This window comes from Hyaena hyaena, unplaced genomic scaffold (genome assembly GCF_003009895.1).
Source record: "Hyaena hyaena isolate Hyena2069 unplaced genomic scaffold, ASM300989v1 scaffold_184, whole genome shotgun sequence".
Classification (NCBI taxonomy): Eukaryota; Metazoa; Chordata; class Mammalia; order Carnivora; family Hyaenidae; genus Hyaena; species Hyaena hyaena.
In genome coordinates, this window is record NW_024080817.1 from 1415031 (window position 1) to 1432674 (window position 17644).

Consider the following 17644-nt stretch of genomic DNA (forward strand, 5'->3'; position numbering starts at 1 on the left):
ATATGTTCATCCGATTGGAAGCTTGAGAGGCTGCAAAGATGCAATGCCAATCACTCTCTCGCCCAGCAGCACTGGGCTTGAAATGAGGCCTGCACGCCGCTCACTTTCTATGTGATTTTCAGCACTCTTAGGGTCCTGCCCCTTGCTTTCTTTACCTATAAAGTGGGGCAATCACAGCATTAGATTTTGCATGTGTAAGCCCATTATACACAAAGTGCCTTATTCCTATTCTACAATTAGGAAGATACTGTATGGAGCTACTTAGAATACTTTTCTTGCTCATTTTTGATTTAAAAAATAATGATCTTTGGGGCGCCTGGGTGGCTCAGTGGGTTGGGCATCCGGCTTTGGCTTAGGTCATGATCTCACAGTCTGTGGGTTCGAGCCCTGTGTCGGGATCTGTGCTGACAGCTCAGAGCCTAGAGCCTGTTTCGGATTCTGTGTCTCCCTTTCTCTCTACCCCTCCCCCACTTGCTCTCAGTCTCTCAAAATAAAAAATAAAAGACATTAAAAAAATGATCACTACCCTTAAGACCCTTGTGTTTTCTTCTCCCTTTTGCTTCTTGGTCAGTTCCCATGGTTTGTCTGATTTTGCTAAACGAGGGGAAGCTCAGCGGCGTTGAGAGTGCATGTTAAGTCTTCAAGGCCATAATCAGGAGGTGTTTCTGGAAGTAACACTGGATGGAGCACCTGCCCACAAGGTACAAGCGTCTGTAACCATAGAATTCTCAGACTCTAGAACCCTGTAGTTAGAAGTTTAGACGACCTTAGATGTCTGAAAAAAAATTTTAATGTTGATTATTTACTTTCAAGAGAGAAAGAGACAGAATGTGAGCGGGGGAGGTGCAGGGATGGAGACAGATTCCGAAGCAGGCTTCAGGCTCTGAGCCATCAGCACAGAACCTGACATGGGGCTCGAACCCACAAACTGTGAGATCATGGCAGCAGCTGAACAAGAATCCTAAATCCAATAGCCATCCCGGTGGGCCAAATTCCAAGTGGGAAATGGCCCTCTGAGATTCAAAGAAGGAGAGATGCATCTAACGAGGCACACCTGTTTTCCCCCAGCATTTCTCAGGGCCAGTGTTCTTAAATCAAGGACAAGGTTATGGAATATCATCTTTAATTAAACTTGCAGTCAGTCCCTCTAGGGCTCTGTGCTGTGTTCACCTCTTGAATTATATACTCTAATTAGCAGAGACCTCCCTCTGGCCTCGAGGTTTTATTTGCAGGTCTCTCCTCTCTCTGGCAGTTCCAGTTTCTGGAAGCGTCATCTGCAGGATTTCTTTCCTGCTGCCTCAGCTTGCATTCTTTCCTCTCCCAGCAAGCCGTGGCTGTAAGCCAGCTAAGGGCAGAGCTTTCTCTCTCGTAACCCCCCACCACCTGCCCCCCACCACCCTGCTGCTATTACTCCTGGCCTTCCCTGAATTGGTCCCCAACTGTCCACAGTATTTTAATGAAGATATAGTGAAGCATTTCTAGAAGGAAGGAACTTCTCTTTTTAGCCAGAAAGTCTCAGGGGTAAAACGATTTTTAGGAGAAGAGGAGCCTTCTCAATTAAGCGGGGACCCTGCTGACTTTTCCTCCTAAAATTAGAAAAATCCAGTTGATTTAAAAAATCTTGATCACTCAATTAATCACTGGAAAAGGAACCAGAAAATATGGAGTTTTCTTTCATGTGACCCACATATTAACCCTAAAAGACTTTGGCTTCCTGGAATATCTCTTAGGAAGATCAGCAGTAATTTTTTTAAAGCCATTATAATAAATTAGTTCTGGTGTGCAGAAAAATCTAGGGAGTGGTACCAAAATACTGCTTGGTCTTTGTCTATTGCAATCTATCATTTGTCTATTTATCTACTTGTAATTCTAGATAAAGTCGAAGCCCTGGGAGACCCATGCCTCTCCATCTGTACAGGCAGCTATTAACCTGATATTTATCCTTCCCATCATGTCTTCATAGTTTCACTACTTACGGAGGTTCCATAAACATTACTACATTAAAAACTTCATGCAAATAGTATCATACTCCATTTCTCTATCTGCAACATGCTTTTTACATGTGAGAATTTCTGTCTTAATAGTTGTGGCCACTACATTTATTCTAAGGGAGGTGTCCATTTGCTCGTGGATTTAGGTCAGCTCTGATTTCTAGGGATTACGAACAATGCTATGATGGGCGATGGGCTTGTCACAAATGGGGGTCCGTATGTGTGATTGTCCGCAGGTGAAATGATCATACGAGTTTCGAAAACTCCAGAGCAAACTTTTCAAGCTTTTTCTGGAAAGGATCAGATCATACATATTTTAAGCCATATAGGCCACAGAGCTTTTTTTCCCTTCCTTTAAGTTTATTTATTTATTTTAAGAGAGAGAGCATGCAAGCAAGGGAGGGGCAGAGGGAGAGAATCTTAAGCAGGCTCCATGCTGTCAGCACAGAGCCCAACATGGGGCTCAAACTTACACACCGTGAGAGCATGACCTTAACTGACTGAGCCACCCAGGCACCTCTGTGGATCACTGAGCTTTTGACAGGCTCTGCCACGTCATCTGTCCCTACCACCACCTTCTTTATAACCTTGTAAAAACGTAAAAACCCTCTTTGACTCGAGAGCTGTGCCAGCTGGATTCAGCCCTCATGCTGGCCCAGTGGCCGGCCCTGGTCCGAAGACTGCTCGGAATAAGGCTGTCCATGCTTCTACACTTGCTAGATTTCATCAAATGCTTGAGGTGATTTTGGAGAAGTGCAAAAGCTGTCATCTTCCCTTTTTGCCCAATAGTCCATGATGACTGACTACCTCCTTCCCTTCCTTCCTTCCTCCTGACATGTTGCTTGCACAAACATTTATCGTTTCTTTATACTAGGGAACTTCTTGCTTGCACTCAGATGTTTATCGCTTATGTTTGAAGAAATCTCTAGAATTCTTATAGAGTGGGGCTTACCCCACTTCCAGGACCCTGAGTGTGGCCTGGTCAGGGGTGCGGCATGGGAGCCGTCTCCTGCCTCTGGGAGGCAGAGCTCGGGAGCAGATGCTGCTATGGGCACAAATGGCACTGGCGTTGCTCATTGGAAACACAGCCATAAATGTGCTCATGCTATCTGGCTTACTTAATGGTGCATACTGATTAAGGCTTTTGATTTTTATGACACTCTGGGGGGGAACATATGGGGAATGGAGGTAATCCTGGAAGACAAAGAAAATATTAACACACAACAGTCTTGAAAATATAAAAATATGACAAGTCCTGAGGAGCCGAGTATGAGATCAATGTTTATGATGAAAATGCAGGGTAAGGAGTTTAGAGAAAAATGAGGAAATCCTAGGCGGTGCAGAGTGGGGCTTCGAACAAGCTCACACCAGTCATGCTTGACATGTGTTAAAGTTAGAATTATAATATTGGAAGAATGGGTTGGCTCCGTTGAATCTGAGAAGAAAGTATTTTGTTCTCAGAAAGTCTGTTGACCTGGATGAGAGCTGGCATCACGGAAGACCTGGGAAATTCTAAATGGCCCTGTGACCCTATAGGTGCAGCGTCACCTGGTTTTGTGAAGGACATGGAAAGAGAGGCGGTTGGGATGGAGGCTTCGGGAAGGCTAGGATGGCAGCTGCCAAGCTCTCGGCAACCCACGGGGGTGGAGGAACAAAGGGAAAGTCACCAGAGGCAACCAGGGGGAGCTTCGCAAAACCCAGCAGTTTGGCCTCCGGTGTGGACAGGGAGGTGACTGGAGCGATCCCAGACACGGCCAGGAGAGGCATTTGCCAAAACTTTTTGGCAGTTTTGCAGCCAGCTTGTCCACACTCTTCCACCTGGCCCCCCTGCCCAGGAAGGGACGTTGGCTCACAAGCACGACACTGTGCACACTGTGCGTAGTCGCGCCCGCATTCCGCACTTCCGTCCCCGCTCTTGCCACTTCTTAGTCCACTAACACACAAGGATGCCCCAGCTTGGTGGCATTCCTCCCATGTGACACCAGGCCACCTGTGCAAATGCCACACACCCATCCGAAGGTCCATGGCTTGCTCTGGGTAGGTCAGGCATTTCCCTCGATGCCTCTGACATCATATGGTGGCCTGCTCAGCGGTGCTTAGGGACACCCCACACAGGCTCTGTGTCGCCTGGGACACCAGAGACTGACGGGCAGTCACGATGCCTGCTGGGTTTCCTGGTCGTGTTTCTCCTAAGAACTTGCCAGACTGATGGGAAAGAGCTTCCTCCGTCTCCAAGCCAACAGCGATCATACAGGTCCCGTCTGTCTTCTTCTGCAAGAACACTGCAAGGACAGCCCCGGTGGCAGGGTATTGATTACCTCCTCGAACTGACTCTCGGTGACCTCAGGGCAGCACCATCTTTATTCATTCTGGCTGATACTGAGTGTCTTCCTTTGGTGTCCCGTTTTGAGGCCAATTTTGCAAAGTCTGAAAGCAAAGAAATAGTTTCTTTCCCACGATAGGGTAAGAAATATGCCCTTAGAATTCAATAACTGGTATCAGTGTGGCATTTTAGTGTTTAAAATGTTGTTGGGGTGGGGGCGCCTGGGTGGCTCAGTTGGTTGAGCGTCCGACTTCAGTTCAGGTCATGATCTCACTGTTCATGTGTTCCAGCCCCGCGTCAGGCTCTGTGCCGACACCTCAGAGCTTGGGGCCTGGTTCAGATTTCCTGTCTCTCTGTCTGTCTGTCTCTCTCAAAGATAAATAAACATTAAAAAAAATTTTTTTTAAATGTGCTTTCATTTGATATTCACATCAACTCTATGAGGCAAGTAGGATTATTAAAAAAATATTCTTTTAATTGTTGCTTTATAGATGAGGGATTTAAAGGTTGCAGAGACTTTCTGAAGAGACTTTTAGGCCTTCCCAGAAATGTCTGAAGTTCCCAGAGCTGGCTCATGATGGATCTGGGACTCAGATCCAGATCTTCAACACTTAATCCTGTGATTTTCAAATATTGTTGCAGTCAGGGCCCTTTGGAGAAACAGAATCAACACCACACAAAAACACATGTGCTTGTATCTGTACATGCATAGGTGTCTATGCATTTAGACACGTGTGTGTGTGTGTGTGTGTGTGTGTATAATTTATCCTTTTAAGGAATTTATTTATGTGGTTATAGAGGCTGGCAAGTTCCAAATCTGTTGGACAGAACACAAGGCTGGGAACTCAAGTAAGAGTTAATGCTGTAGTTTTGAAGCAGAACTTCTCTTCTCCAGGAAACTTCAGTATTTTTTGTTTTGTTTTCTAAAAATTTTTAATGTTTATTTATATTTGAGAGAGAGAGGCAGAGCATGAGAGGGGAAGGGCAGAGAGAGAGGGAAACACAGAATCCAAAGCAGGCTCCAGACTCTGAGCTGTCAGCACAGAGCTCTACGTGGGGCTAGAACTCATGAACCATGAGATCATGACCTGAGCCGAAGTTGGATGCTTAACAGACTGAGCCCCACTACGTGTCCCTAATTTTTACTCTAAGGATCTTGAATGGATGGCTCTAATGGATCTGGTTGGATGAGATACACTCAGATTATCAAGGTTAATCTCCTTTATTTACCATCAACTGATTGCAGATAGTAACCACATCTATAAAATACCTTCTCGGCAATACCTAGATTAACGTTTGATTAACTAACTGGGTACTATAGCCTGGACAATTTGATACATAAAACTAACCATCATGACCATATTATAGAAATCCTCCTACAATGTCTCCATTTTGTGGTGAGCAGAACTAAGATCTTAGCACAATGGAATGAAAATGAAACCCAGGGTTTGGGCAATGGCCTGTGCTTCCTAGACAGTGTTTCCCCTGCAGAAAAGGTCTGCATCAAGGTCAGCTTTGGATCCCCTGAACCCAGAATGGTGCCTGGCCATGGTAGGCCATCAGTAAGTATGTGCTGAAGGAATATATGTCAACCCACCTCGTTATCTCAGACAGGAAGAAAATGGAATTAATCATAACTTCTAAGCTGATGGCTTCCAGGTCGTTCTGGCTATAAGAGGTGTACTCTGGAGCTGGGCTGGCAAGGACTGAGTCAGAGCATTCCCACTCACTGACTGTGCCACCGTAGGCAAATAATTAAAGCTCTGTGACCATTCTCCTCATTTGAAAACTGGGAGTGATAATTGTATCTATTACATAGGGTTGTTGTGCAATTAAATGAACTAATGCATGTTAAGGGCTTAATGCAGTGCTTTGCACATGGAAATACCCAATAAATACTAGTTAGTATTTCTATTATTATTTACACATCAACCCTAAATTCTCTTGCTTGAGCCCCACATTCTTTCCCTGTAGGAGGTCCAGAGTTCTACAAATTCTTCTTCCTCAAGTATTTTCTAGATTCCTAGGTTGCTACTGCTTATTGTGCATATCAGAAGCAATGTAACATTTTTTAATTTTATTAATGTTTATTTATTTTTGAGAGAGAGGGCCAGCAGAGGAGGGCAGAGAGAGACAGAGACGTAGAATCCAAAACAGGCTCCAGGCTCTGAGATGTCAGCACAGAGCCCGGTGTAGGGTTTGAACTCACGAACCGTGATATCATAACCCAAGCCAAAGTCAGACACTTAACTGACTGAGCCACCCAGGCTCTCCAGTATGACATTTAAATAATGGATAAAATATTACCTTGTGGAAGAGGATCCCCCCCCCAAATCAAAAGAATCAAAAGTAAGTTTAATACTTTTGTTTGCTTGGGCTGCCAGAGCAAAGTACCACAAACTGGATGTCTTAAAAAAAATGTATTCTCTCTTACTTAGTTCATTAGGCCAGAAGTCCAAGATCAAGGTGTTGGCAATGTTGGTTTCTCCTGAGGGGTGTGAATGAGAATATTTCCTAGCTTCTGGTAGCATCAGGTGTCCCCTAGCTTGTAGATAGCTGTCTTCTTCCTGTGTCTCTATGTTGTCATTGTCTTCTTTCTATGTCTGTCTGTTTTTGTGTCCAAACTTCCTCTTATAAGAATACCACTCATACTGAATTAGGACCCACCCTAATGACTTTACCATATCTTGATCATTGGCAAATATGCTATTTCCAAATAAGGGCACATACACAGGTACAGGGTGGGGGTTAAGATTTCAAAATCTTTTAAGGGGGACACAGTTCAACCTGCAAAACCCAGCTTTCATATTGGGCTTATTGAATTGTAAGCTGTGTTTACACTCTTTCCCTGAGGCCATACCCTATAGCTGAAAAATAAATTGCTACTTCCAAACTGCACTGTGGTATCTGCCCCCGGACCCCAGCCAAATTGATGTTGGGGGCCACTGTGCTGTTATTTTAACATATACTGTGGTTATAGTTTAGCATCTTTTTTTTTTTTTTTTAGTTTAGTATCTTTTTTATAGCGTATCTGCTTATCTTTAGCTCATTTAGTTGGTGGGGCTAGTGCTGAAGGATGGGTTGGAATGAAAAATAGAAACAAAAAGCTATAACGAAGGCTGAGCACACATGATACACTACGCTATTAGCTTCAGAAGGAAGAGAGCTTGCTGAAATATTAGAGATAATGCGAGATAATTTCTTAAAGCATTACTACACGGTTCTTGATTTACATGCTGTGACAAGTTATTTCTCCCACACTATATTGATTCCCATGTAAGAATTAGTTTTGGTTATTCAAGGCCTTTGGACTGAGTTCCTTCCGTGTAATGCTGCCACCATGTACAAGTATAATACTGCGTGCTCTTCCCGCCCTTTTCACGAGTATCACCTAATTCATACAGATGTAGTATCACAAGATATCACCCTGAAGTATAGGGAAGGTGATTGTCCCCATGTGTTTTTACAGGTGCAGTGACTGAGATACAGAGAAGTGAGAGGCAGGGCCTGGTGATCCCATCCTGGATTCATTCCATGGCCACAGGAGGAAGATGGTGGCAAGAGACTGTAACACGCTACTGAGTTCAGACTAACAAGGAACTGGTTCTAAAGCTCTTGAGCAACATGGAAACATTCTTACTGCTGGAAAGATATGAAGTTGCCCAATGTTGAGTCATTCCGCTGAATACTATTTCTCCTTGAAGTGGAAATCAAATGCTTGATAGTGGATTGTCCTGGGGTCTCCTCCTTTCAAAAGCGATTGGCTACAAATTAATTGCCTGACTGAAGTCAGTCTTGCTGTTAATGGAAGATCTAGCTGAATGGGGCCTGTCACTCGAGACAACATGGTCATCACTTGTTGGGAATAGCTGCTCCAGGCACTCTACAGCCTTGCACAAATATCTGTCTATCTTGTCATCATCTTCCCCCAGACAAGATCAGACATTCTCCCTTCCTGCTGCACCTGTCTGGAGGGGACTAGATGCTCTTGGGCACAGAGAGACTTGGAAGCAGGGTGGTGATGAGCAAGGCCGATCAGGAGCCTGTCACGTGCTGGAAATTCTACTGGGTGAATTCACGTGCTGGAGCTCAACCATGAATGATAGTAATGGCCACTGTTTTCTGAGGACCTACTATGGGCCAGCACAGCACTAAGCACTTCCCATATATTACTATTTTTTAATGTATATTTATTTATTTTGAAAGAGAGAGCATGACCAGGAAAGGGGCATAAAGAGAGGGAGAGAGAATCCCAAGCAGGCTCCGCACTGCCAGCGCAGAGCCCGATGTGGGGCTTGAACCCACAGATTGTGAGATCATGACCTGAGCCAAAACCGAGTTGGATGCCCCTCCCGTGTATTACTTCATTGAATCCTTATGACATCCCTGTGAAGCTGGTAGGAACTCTCACTATCCCTTTTCACAAATAAAGCTGAGCCTCAGGGTTGTTAGAGAACTTGCCCAGGAATCCAGCTAAAAGTAGGAAAGCTGGGACATTAACCTAGTTGGTGTGACTTCAAAGCAAGCTCTTAATTAACAACACTATAAAAACATTGAGTGCTTTACAGTCTAGTGGGAGAGACAGGCAAGCCAGGCATTAAGATGTGATAAGGACTGGGATGAGGGCTGTGGAAACAGAATGAAAAGACACTGGCTGGGATCTTGGGGAGGAATCATGGAAGCACTCCTTGCTTTAGGTTTCTAGCTGTGTGCCCTCATGGCATCCTGTGATGGTGAATTTTATGTGTCAACATGACTGGGCCAAGGGGTGCTTGGATATTAGGTCAAACATCACTCTGGGTATTTCTGCACAGGTGTTTTTAGACGAGGTTAGTCTTTAACTTGGTAGATTAAGTAAAGCAGATTGCCCTCCCCAGTGTGGGTGTGCCCCCCCCCCAGTCAGTTGAAGACCTGAACAGAAAAAAAAGGCTGATCCTCTCCCAAGTAAAGGCAAATTCCTTCTGTCTGACTGCCTCTGAACTAGAACTTCAGATTTTTTTCTGCCTTTGGATGAGAACTGAAACTCTGGCTCTTTCTGGATCTCTAGCCTGCTGGTCTTTGGCCTGCAACCACACCATTGGCTGTCCTGTTCGGCTTTCAGACTTGGACTGAAACATTATTAGCTCTCATGGATTTTTAGCTTGACGACACACCCTACAGATCTTAAGACTTGCCCACCTCTGTAATCATGTGAGCTAATTACTTCTAATAGATCTCTTCACACACACACACACACACGCACACACACGCACATACATACATGCACACACACGCACACACACGCACACACATGCATACATGCACACGCACGCACACACACGCACATGCACACACACATACATGCACACACATGCACACGCACACACACACACACACACACACACACCTTCTACTGCCTATTGGTTCTGTTTCTCTGGAGAACCCTGAATACACACCCTGTCACTCCACATCTCAGCATCTTATTACTGCCTGTTTGTGTCTCTTCACTGGGCCACAAACTCTGGGTTGGCGGGGACCAGGTCCGCTTATTCACTGCCGTATCCTCAGCACCTGGTATGGTGTGCGTAAGGTAAGTACTGCAGAATGCCTGTGGATTGACTGATGGATTGAATGAGGTGCTGAGACCCCAAAGATGAGTGGGGATGAGGCAGGAGAAGGTGATGGGGTTGGACACTGGAGAAGGCTGTTCTAGCAAGCATCTGGCTGAGAATGGGCACTGTGAGTCTCGGACATCAGTGATGTCAGCAAGGTTGGAGGCATCAGCAAGAGGCAGGAGGGGTGGAGGTGGATAGTCAGGTCACAATGAGCTTCACGTGCCCGTTAAGCTGTTTGGACTTTATCCAAATGGGGAACCAATGATGAATCTGAGGGTTTGGAATTTATCCTGCAGTATGACCTTGGCTGAGATATTAATGCCATCTGGGCCTCGGTTTTGCTAAGAATGGTTGGTTTTGTTTGTTTCTTTTTGTCATTTGACAAATGAGGGAAATAGCTGCCTACACTGATTCTGAGAACCTCCCCAGGGTAAGGGGAGGAGTGCTGGCAATCTGAAGGGGGCTGGAGGGCAGGGCCCAGTGTGCCTGTGTGGTTGGGTCCCACCTCGCCTCTGGTGTGTGAATACAACTCTGTGACTTCTTTCTGCTCTGAAGAGCAATTGTTGGTAGCAGGTGATAAATGAGTCTCCGGTGGCATCGAAGAGTTAGGGGATGCCTTCTCAGAGCACCCGACATCGAGGGACTTACTTCTGTCTTGGGAGCATCTAGATGAATAAATGATGACTAGGAAGTGTCCCTGGGAATGAATCCCAACAGCATGAGCAAGAGTCTCTGTGTTAAAAGCAAGGGCCTTTGAGTTCCGGGTTCAAAAACCTTGGACCCATTTAAGACCCATGTATCTCCATGTGCTGGTTGGTATTTATCCATGCTCATACTCTACACAGGTCAGCTGCCAACCAGACCTTTTCATTGTTCAAATGTACTGCTCTGTATGGGGATGTATGAGCGGTGAGTAAACTAAATAAATACTGCAAAGCCTTCCAAATCCCTGTTTGTCCTCAGGGGAAACATCTTATTTTTCTGAGCTGGCTTTCCTGAATTATGGTGGGCGGAACAGCACGGACAATGTTTTGGTTTTGGTACTGGCATAATAGAACTATAGCAAATGCTTGGAAACTGCCAGTGGCTTGTGCAGCCTTAGCTGATAGGGATTGCAAGTGACAGGCTGGGGTTTTTAATTTGGGAGCATTCTTGGGAACTTAGACTCTGTTGTTACCCTTATGTGAGCATCAGAAGAATCCAACCTGACTCCTAGAATCCGAATGGGTACTTCAAAAGTCAAACTGATACCATCTAGGATGGAAATGCTACCAAATGAAGACAGAAAAGTATTGTCCAGCCTAAGGCAAGGTTTCTTTTTAAGTTTATCTATTTATTTTTTAGGGTACACTCTACATGCAATGTGGGACTCAAACTCACCACCCTGAGATCAAGAGTCACATGCTCTTCTGATTGAGCCAGCCAGGTGCAAAGTATTTTTTAACTTTTGCTTTTGCATTTTATTTCTTGTGTATTATGTTCCCTGCCTTTCTTGTCCTCTCTGCACCCTCAAACTGGTCTCTGCATCTTTCTTGAACTCCCATTTCTGTGGGTGTCATTTCAGGACAGCCAGGGTGAGGGCCCTGAGAACAAGCAGGTGAATCATGCAGTGAAGGCTACTCACAAATTAAATGTATCTAGCTGCTTATCCAGCGACTGCCACATGCTTAGTGAATAGTCCCTTGTTTTCAAGGGCTGTGAAGCTGAATAAGCAGATGGGTGACAGTTACAAACTATCTAGGCCCCACATGACAGAGACTGAGCACAAAACTCTGAGTGTGGCCCCCAAGAGTTGTAGGAATTCAGAAAACGAGGAATCAAATTTGGGTGGGCAAAGAGGAACACTCATGGTGTTGGGGAGTCAAATGAGCAAAGACAGAGAGGTGAGAGATCAGGAGAAGACCAATCTGGCTGGAGCGAAGGGTGGTAAGCCCCGCAGGTGGACAAGCAGAGAACGAAGCAGACGTAGGAACAGTTGATAGTAGTGTTCCATTGAGGGTGCGTAGAACCCCACTTCTGAAGGCTCATCTAATCTTGCTCTGTCTTTTCTGCTCCTCTATAACTTTATTTAGATCTCCTGTTATAGCACTAACCGGTTGCCTCATAATGTACCATCTGTCATTATTTTCACATGTATCCAAATGTAATTATCACTGATAAGGTCTTAAAGGAAAGAGGTATCAGAATGATCTGTGGCACATGGGAGGTGCTCAATACAGATGAATTAATGTCTATTCTCTCACTGGTAGCACTGAGACTGGCATACTGTGGGCATTCAGCAAATCTCTACTGAAAGTTGGGGTTCAATTGTACTAAGTCCCCAATAGCTATTTTATGTAGAAAGGGATTTAATTCAGGGCATTAGCTGGTTACAAAATTGTTGGAAGGGCAAAAGGAGTGGGATTCTAGGCTTGGCCCCCAGGAATGGCTCCCAGGAGAATGTGACTGCAGGACAGCGACACTAAGTGACCTTCAGGAATCCAGGGAATTGGTAAACCACTGTAGCAAATGAAAGGCGCCAGGTCCTATTCCTTAGTCATACTCCAAGGATCAGGAAATAGCTGTTGCAGATGCTGGTTCCAGGGACACACTGTCTCAGCCTTGGTCCTGGGATCAAAACCCACCATCAAGCCAGCTGGCTGCAAAACGAAACCATGCCTGTGAGCCCTGCATCCTTCCCCACTTAACTTGGCTCCTTATTCAAGGTTGCATGAGTGCATTTGAGTGGTGAATCCCAATCCCTTAGGAAACCCTAGTTGCAGGAGGTCTGGGAAAGTCTGCTTATAATCTGTTCATAATGACTGTAATATACGAAAGTCTTAGAGGAATGTTGGAATAAAGACCAAGTGACCATTTCTATTTCACTAAGTATCTGGAATATTCCTTTCTCCAGTATATGCTATTAAAGCTCGATGCTGGGGGTTGGCAAGAGGGAAAATTCTCATTAGCTTCCTATTTGAAACATATGTGGTTTAATAGACCTACGCTAAAAGGTCCAAACACTCACACTGTCCTCTGTCTCCAATGTGTGCTCAAGGCAAACGCGGTTGGGAGAAATGACTTGTTAAATCAGTCTGGGGCAAGCCACACGATAATTTCTGACAATGGCCGCATTTATGGGCCAGAGACACAGAGTCAGATGGGTCAAAGGCAGCCCATCCATTTCTCTTTCCTTCTCTTCAAATCTTGTTCCCAGACTGCTTCACGAAGACCGAATGGTTGATGGCAGTTTTCATTAAAGCTGAGGTTCTCAAACTTTTAAAAAGGTTTCCAGGAGCCTACATTTAACAGGATTTAGAAGTGTGGCTGGGGGACACCGCACCAGCCTTTGCTTCCCTATCTAGCTCTAGTGCCAGGCAGGTTTAGGGTTTAGACATGTTTCTGAGGGAGGGCAGCCCCATTCACGTGGTGGAAGACCTCTTGATGCTGGATTCCAACCGTATGATTCATGAAACGATGCCTCCACGCCTGCCCACCCCCACACCTAAAAAAAGCACCTGCCACTAAGTTAATTCATTCTTATTGTATAGTGTATAGATGTCCCAGGGCCAGGACAGCCCAGCTCCTTTTTTCTAAATATAAAGCTATTAACTGCTTTTCTTACACCATTGGAAAATATATCCAATAGGAAGAAAGAGAAAAATATCATTGCACCACGCAGTACCATTTTGGCACTTTTCCTTCTCATCTTTTTTCTCAAAGTCATGGGATTCTTAAAACAATCCAGCAACATATATCTACACTTATCTGAGTGACGGCTTTGTCATGTGGGTGTGGAGGTCTTCTCTTGTAGGGACATTACCAGGCAGACATCACTGCTTAACCATTGTAATGTTCATCACTCTCAAGTTTTTGTTTGTTTGTTTGTTTGTTTGTTTGTTTTTGTTTTAACAACTAACTTATAAAAAAAACCCAGTATAGTTCTAGCCCATATTTTTAGGCTATTGCCCATGGTGATAGGTAACATTTGGCCCTCACTATCTGGAAGATCTGAAGAAAGGCCCACAGTCTTCTCCAGTCAACAAAGAAACTGCTTTCTAGAATCACCAAGGGGCCGACTGGGGTCTGCTGGGTGTGAGGAAGTGCACTGCATTAATGAGGGCTTTTGTGCTCCAAAAAGCGTGTGGACAAAGACCGTGCTGAACAGAAAGCATCTCTATAACTCCCTTGACATATGTTCTGCCTCTGCTATGTAAGCCCACAAAAAGTTAGCATATGGCTTTCTTTCTCTCTCCCCAGGGGAAACCACAGGCCGGGGCTCACTCTAGAAAAAGGAGTAGCATCGCTGCCAAAAACTGCCCCTCAGAGGGCTCTTGCCAGGTGGGTGAGTGGGAAGGCCAAGCCCAGCTGATTCCTAGGCTGAACAGCCCACACCCCCTCCCCACCCCCCAACGTCACCGCTAAGGTTTGGGTTTGAGGTTAAATATAGCCTCACGCTTCTTCTAGAGTCACACTTGGGTGTATCAAAAGGGCAAATCGGTCTCCAAATGATTCTCTGGAGGGGAAACAAGAAACCACATCCGTTTTCTCTCCCGGGGCCCCATGGTTTGCAGAGACATAAAAGGTTTGCGATGAACTGGCTTCTTGGATCTTCCGTGGAGACTAACCTGCAGAAATGCAGCGGGGGGGGGGGGGGGGGGGGGGGGGGGGGGGGAGGGCTGTCAAAACCAGCTACTCAGCACTCTCCACTCTCCTCCTTCTCTCCATTTGGATTCCGCCGCCCCCCCCCCCCCCCCCCCCCCCCCCCCCCCCCGTTCCTTTTTATTGCTGACGCGACAGAAGCCTGCAGGAAACATGGGGAAACATGGACCTGGAGAAGTTAATTCAGAAGGAAAGCAGGGGGAGAGGAGAGAGGCCTGAGAGCCAAGGTTTTCAGGTCAGATTAGCGCCATAGACTTCAGTCTTTTCTGAAGTGAGCGTGCAGAGCAGATGCACAGCCTTCCGTCTGTTCTGGTGATAAACCAACCTTGTCTTGATGGCTGGACTTGGACAAAAAACCCATGTGCGGCCATGACAACCTTGCTTCCCTGCCCCACTCAATGGCAAGCACACTGAAGGCACTTTCCACCTGAAATCAACCAGTGAAGGAGGTGTGATATTGTGACTTATAACAAAAATTATATATTTGGTTCTCATCCCTGTTTGGGGCACAGGGCTACTAAAACCCTTGCAATTTCTTTAGTGACGAGGGTGATACAGGCATCTCTTGTTCTATTGATGAGGTGACTTTGGAAAGCATGCCCCTCCCCCACCAGATAACCAAAAGGATGGGGGCTGGTGGCCAGAGGAGCCAACCCTGTGATGCCAGGGTTAGAATTTTCAGTCCCACCCCCTCACCTTGGGGAAGGGAGAGGGGCTCAAGGTTGAATCAATCACTAATGGCCAATGGCTTAATCAATTGTGTCTATGAAATGAAGCCTCTATACAACCTGAAGGACAGGAAGAGAGCTACAGAAGGAGAGCTTCCGGATTGGTGGACACAGGAGGATGCAGGGGGAGTGGTGCCCGGAGAGGGCATGAAAGCTGTGCCCAGGTGAGCACCTGGGCTTGCCATTGGCATTTGAAGTGCATGTCGGGGGGAACATGGGGGGTATTGTTGTGGACTGAGTCCTTAACCTGTGGGATCTGGTGCTATCTCTGGGGAGATAGCATCAGAAGTGAGTTGAATTCTATGACACACAGCTCTTGCGGGAGACTTGCTTGTTGGTGGAGAGTCCCTGGGCCCATCCCCCACACATTAGATTTGGTGCAGAATCATTGCTAACAGATATGTTTGTGGTGAAATAATTTCAGTGCTTTCCAATCTTTTCTGTATCATGGCATGAGTAGAAAATGATATTTGACGGCCTACTGTAGCAAACAGCACAAGCAGAAGGCGAGGCCACGGAGAGATCAGGCCTGTAACCCACCAGGACAAAACAATGGGAACCTTCTTGAGTCCCCTGAGCCCAGTCAGCTGTGTTATCTGAGGGGCAGAGGGCTGTTCATTACAGAGCGGCTTTAAATTCTTCAAAAGACTGACATTCACATGATTGATTCCTTCCTCCCTTCCTCCCCTTTGCCCCTTTTGATTAATTGATTGATTCTTTCCATCATTAATTGAACTCCGTCTTTAGGGAAGGCAGGAAAAAAGCCCGTTAAACAACCACAAGGTAGTGCAAAATGTAGAAAGAGAATGGTCAGAGGGTATGTATTGAAATTTTTTCCTGAATCAGGTTCTTTCAAGCATGTGTTGCATATTGGAAAACTTGGTGCCTTTATGGATGCAGCCTCTGGCCTCGCTCTCAGATTCCGGGATGGAGATCAGGGATCTGTGTTTCCACTCACCCTAGGAAGTCCTCAGTTCACACTTCGGGAAACCTGCTCAAAACAGTGCCACACACCATCTCTTCTCCCTTTATTGACTGAATGTCAGGATGCTCAGAGTCACCTGAGTATTGCTAGGGGCCATTTAATGTTTACCTTTAACTCTCTCCTGTCCATACTTAGGTACTTGTTCCACACCAAGTACGTTCAACACCAAGCATTTCTAATCTTTCTGTTCTCCAAAGAGCACCCAATGTCGAGCCAGAACTTCAAGGGCAAAAGGGTTTTCAAGCTTTGGTGTCACCGCTCTCCAGGATTGTTCGAAGGGTCTGGGCTCTTCCAAGGGGCAGGTTCTGATGTGCTCAAAGGTGTTGTCTGCGCTTGGTCTGCTTTTGCTCTGGACCTGGTTTGTCTGAAAACAAGCTATGAGTTTGCGTGCATGAAGAAAATGGCTGCATAGTATAAAACAAGACTGTATGAACTTGACCAACACTTTAGGAAAGAGCTGGATGAAGCAAACAAATGCATGATGAACACATGCTTTGGGCTTTCCCAATGAGCCTGGGACGCCTTCCCTATTATTTGTCCCTGAGGCCTAGCAGACACTCTCTGGCCTGTCCAGAACCTTAAGTTCTTTACCTCTATTAACAAGCCAAATAGCAGGGTCACCATTTAATTTATGTTCATCCAGACGCCGTTGAGAGCCTAGAGGATGCTGTCAGTTACACTGGACAAAACTGTACACAAGACTGTACTGGGCCCCCAGCTGATGCCCACTTCCTTAAAGAGGAGGAACTCAAGACTGTCAGCGCAAACTGATGTAAAACCTGTGGTATCAGCCAGCTCGTTCATAGAAGCCTGTCTGATCTGTCCTTGCTTGCCTGCCTGCGACAATGACGTCCACCCGCCAGCCATGGAAACTTGGCAGACCCACTGGCCTTTGCGAACTTGTCTTCTTTTCTGTCAAAGGAGCTGAGTCCTCTTCCCAGGCCTGTTCAGGGACTCAGCACTGACTAAGGAGACCGTGTTATCTTCTTTCTTCTTTTCTGTTCCCTCCTTGTTTCATTCAGGGCCCCTGCCTTATTCAGCACCAACCTGTAAATGGTTACACCTATGGTTATTGTTACTCATTTTGAAACTCTTTTTTTTTTTAAGGTTTATTTATTTTTGAGAGAGAGAGAGAGTGAACATGAGCGAGCATGTACCAGTGGGGCAGGGGCAGAGACAGAGGGAGACAGAAGATCCCAAACAGGCTTCACACTGTTAGCAGAAAGCCCAACGCGGGACTTTAACTCATGAACCGTGAGATCATGACCTGAACTGAAGCTGGATGCTTAACTGACTGAGCCACCCAGGCGCTCCTCAAAACTCCTTTCAATATACAATCCAAGTTGATAACAAATCAAAGACATATTTAATTGTAGACATAG

At 45.7% G+C, this 17644-nt stretch overlaps 1 long non-coding RNA gene across 1 annotated transcript; it reads left to right on the forward strand.

Annotated features, from left to right (window-relative positions):
* Positions 1-14749: 14749 nt before the first annotated feature.
* LOC120237561 lies at positions 14750-17235 on the forward strand. The gene is made up of 3 exons (XR_005529986.1): positions 14750-14998; positions 15326-15441; positions 16906-17235. It is a non-coding gene; the product is annotated as an uncharacterized LOC120237561 (long non-coding RNA).
* The last annotated feature ends 409 nt before the right edge of the window (positions 17236-17644 follow it).